At 31.7% G+C, this 4,313-nt stretch overlaps 1 pseudogene; it reads left to right on the forward strand.

Annotated features, from left to right (window-relative positions):
• The first annotated feature begins 3,667 nt into the window (after positions 1-3,667).
• LOC102886337 overlaps positions 3,668-4,313 on the forward strand; it is a 2,398-nt pseudogene continuing 1,752 nt past the window's right edge.

Below are 4,313 nucleotides of genomic sequence, written 5' to 3' on the forward strand. Positions count from 1 at the left end.
GTAAAATTTTTAAGAAACAATCACCAATAGCTTTCCAATTTACTTAAAGTCTTTTAAATGATTTTCAAACTTCTCTCTGGCTTCATAGTCTTCCTTTCACCTCCTATAATAAATCCACCAATTAACCTTCTTGATGTGTAGCTTGACACACATCAAGACACACATGTGAGACACACTAAAATATTATGCAATGGCCATTCCTCCTGCCTAGAAAACTATTCTCTCAGATATTCACTTGACTTACTTTCTCACCTCTTTCAATTCTCTTCTTATATGTCTTTTTCAGTAGGACCCATTCTGTACACCTTATTTAAAATCATAATATTCCTAACATTGCCCATAATCTTATTCTGTTTTATTTTTCTTCATATCCTTTATCACCTTCTAATATACTTAATATTTTACTGATTTATTATATTTACTATCTTTAACGTCCCAACTACAATGTAAGTGTTATGAGTTTGGAATCTCATCTGTCTTGTTCATTGTTGAATCCCCAGCACATTGACACATAGGAAGCACTTAACTTATGTTTGCTGAATAAATGAATAAATAAAGGATGAAAGAAATAAAATCAGCTATATAGTCATAATACTAAATATAACAAAACTGAATTCTCACATTAACAAAGATAGACTGTCATATTAGGGTATTAAAAAATCCAACTACATTCACTCAAATCAAAGTTGGCAATCACTTTATATTAGACCAATGCAAACAAAAGCAAAAGCAGCACCAGCAATAATAATACTAATAATGGGACTAATCTAATCTAGAAAATAAAATGAAGTTATCAAAAGTACAATTTACTAAGAGACTCTAACAGTCATAAACCTAGAGGTATCACAAATACAAACATCTAAAATAAAAAGCAAAAATGTACTAATTGAAGCAGAGCTTGAGAAACAAAAATAATAGTGGAAACCTTTCAAGAACTGAACAGATCTGGTAGAAAAAAAATAAGCATAAAAATAGAAGGATTGAACGAAACAATAAATAAAATTGACTATGTACTATTTCATAAAGAAACATTGTCATTTCACTAAAAAGTAAACCCCATAAAGCAAGGTATATATCTGTACTGTTCACTATTATATCACCAGCACCTAGAAAAAAGCCTGGCATGGAGTTGAGTTCAATAAATATTTACTGAATGAATATTTGCTTTCACAAAATTTGACTCTGTCCTATATTACCTATAGGACCCTTGGGTCAAACAAGAAATCAAAAGTAAGATTAAAAATTATCTAGAAAACAATGAAAAGGAGACCATTTTATAGCCAAAATCCACTGAACCCAGCAAAAGGTATACCAACAGCATTAAATGCCTTCATTTGAAGCTCTAAAATCATGTTAAAGGAAAATATAAATTATCAAAACTACCCCAAGATGATGTAAAATTAAAATTATGTTATGAGTTTGGAATTTCATCTGTCTTGCTCATTGTTGAATCTTATAAAAGAGATAAAATTTAGGATTAAAAAAGATATTGAAAAAAAAAAGATATTGAAAAAGTTACCAGGACTAGATAAGATTACAGCTAAGTCCAGCTAAGTATAGAAGAGTTTATTTCAGTGTGACATAAACTACTACAGTCATAGAGTAAAAAATATTTCTCACAAAAATATTTCCTCAATTCATATTATAAAGTAATTGAGCAAGTTCTAGGTAGAAAACATAATAGAAAACTATAGACCAATATAATTCATGAGTAACACCGAAAAATTTGAAAGAACATATTAGCAATTGAATCCAACAATAAATGAAAGGATAATAATATCATGTGATCAATTAAGGTATATTCTAGGAATGTAAGCATGACTTAATATCAGGAAATCTATAATTATTATTATCACACAATTAAATTTAAGGGCAAAAAACACATGACATATCAATATTTGCTGAAAGGGCCTCAGATAAAATTAAGCAGTCATGATTAATATAAAAGCTAAATAAAAATAGGATAGACACCAATAATTTAAATATAAAAAAGATTATTTACCAATGACTGAAAAATATTAAATTATGAAATACTGAATTCATTTTAATTAAAGTCAGGGGCTAGACTGAAGCTACTGTTATCATCTTTAGTATTTAATAGTACTTGGTGGTTTGAAAAAATACAATACCACAGAAAATAAAATAATAGGTATAAATATTGGAAAAAAATAACATCTTTTTTTTTGGCTATAGGATTGCATGCTTTGAAAACACAAAAGACTCTAGTAAACTACTACTAAAATTCATGGAAGTATTTAGCAAAGAGCTTGATACCATATAAACATACAGAAGTCAATCTCTCTGAATGAATGAAAAGAAGTGTGATGTTCTAGATTGGAAAGTCTTAAAAATCACAAAGAGTCCAAAAATATAATATATAAATTTAATGAAATTAAAACTGGAGAAGTTTTTAAAAATTATATCAATGTTAAGATAAGTTTAGACCTAAGGAAAAAATTCAAGAGGAACTAAGAAAAATATAAAGCAAAAAATAATAAGAAAAAAAAAAAAAAGGAACTAAGAAAAATATGAAGAGCTGATATGTCTTACCAGATAATAGAACTTCCTTCAATTAAACTGTAATCAAAATAATATCACAATGGCACTGAAATATTCACTGAGAGAATGATGTAATAAATAGAGAATCCATAACCAGATCTCTCTAAATATGAGGACTAAATTATATATCAGAAATTTTACTTCAACGCAGCTAGGAAAAGAGAGATTATTTAGATGATGCAGACCAAATTGGCTATTCATCTGAAAGAAAATATAGGTGGACCTCTTTCTCTCGCAACTTAAACAAAAATAAATCTCGATAAAAACTAAAATATAAAAGAAAATAAATCTAAGAGACTACATGTGTAATCTAGAGGGTGTGGAAGATCCTTGTAACAAAGACAAAAAACCTAGAGATGATAAAAGAATAGATGAACCCATATTATAGATAATTTTTAAACATTTGAATGGAAAACGATACTATAAACAAAGGCCACAAAATATATAATTTTGAAGACATATTTGCAATAGAAATGAGGGTGGAGGGTTAGTATCTGTAATACATTAATATCTTTTTTAAATTAATAAATATCCCATGAGAGAAAATAGGCAAGGAATATGGAAAGAGAGTTTATGAGGAGCAAATCCAAATTGCCACAAACATATAAAAGATATTGAACCTCATTAAAAGTAAGGGAAAAACAATAACCAATAAAGTATTATTTTCTAACCAGTAAAAATGGCAAAAATTAAAGAATGATAACATCCATTGCCTGTGGGGATAAAAGGAAAATGGATATATTTCTACACTGCTGATGAAAATATTAATTGGTATAGCCTTTGGGAAAACAATTCTGGCAGTATTTATCAAAACTAAAATACCTATAGTTTTTGCCCTAGAAATCTTATACCTCAGAATCTCCCCTAATAAAAGCACTAATACACAGAAATGTATTTATATTTGTAACACCACTGTTTGAGGTAGCAAAATACTATAAAGTAAATGGTTCCTTTTAATCACAAGAAGTTAAACTGTCAAGTCATACTATGGACTATTATGTCTCTATTAGAAAGAATGAATTCACGTGGCATTAAGACTTCCTAGGGTTAGCAGAGTTGTAGTTTCTTGCTGTTTTCCTTTTTTTTTGGCGTACCTGCCAACTGCCCAATGGACTCATTGCTTCAGGCCTGCTTATTTCCCAGTCTGGCCATTGAGATGAAATGCAGTAATGGCTTAATTCACCGTGCCAAAGCAAGGACTGTGATCTTGGAGAAAGCCCGTGTTTCAGTGAAATGGACAGAAGGAGGTGCCACGAAGGGCAAAGAGATTGATTTTGATGATATGGCCGCCATAAACCCAGAACTCTCAGAGTTTCTTCCCTTATACCCTTACAATCTGCCCCTGCAGGAGAATGTAACCGCTCAGAAACAAAAACTCAGATCAGTCAACTTCAAAATTCCCTCTCCAAAGGAAGGTTCCGAAGCCGCTCCGCTCACACCTCCACTGTCTCAGAGAAATATCACTGCGCAAGAGAATGATATGGAGGTGGAGCGGCCTGCGTCTGCAAATTCCCGCAAGTGGTTTTCAGTTCCCACCGGCCCTCCTATGGCAACAGCTGAAATGTCATTGATGATGGTCAGCGAGCAGGTGGAAGAGCAAGTCCATTCTATTCAAGGCATCTCTTCTCCAAACTCTGTGAATTAAGTGGGGAGGAAATAGTGTATTGTGAAGGAAATGGGGAAAAAAAAGAATGAGGAGGAGGGGGAGGGAAGAGGGAGGAGCAGGAAGGGGAGGGAAGGGGACGGGGGCGTGG

This window comes from Pteropus alecto, unplaced genomic scaffold (genome assembly GCF_000325575.1).
Source record: "Pteropus alecto unplaced genomic scaffold, ASM32557v1 scaffold75, whole genome shotgun sequence".
Classification (NCBI taxonomy): domain Eukaryota; kingdom Metazoa; phylum Chordata; class Mammalia; order Chiroptera; family Pteropodidae; genus Pteropus; species Pteropus alecto.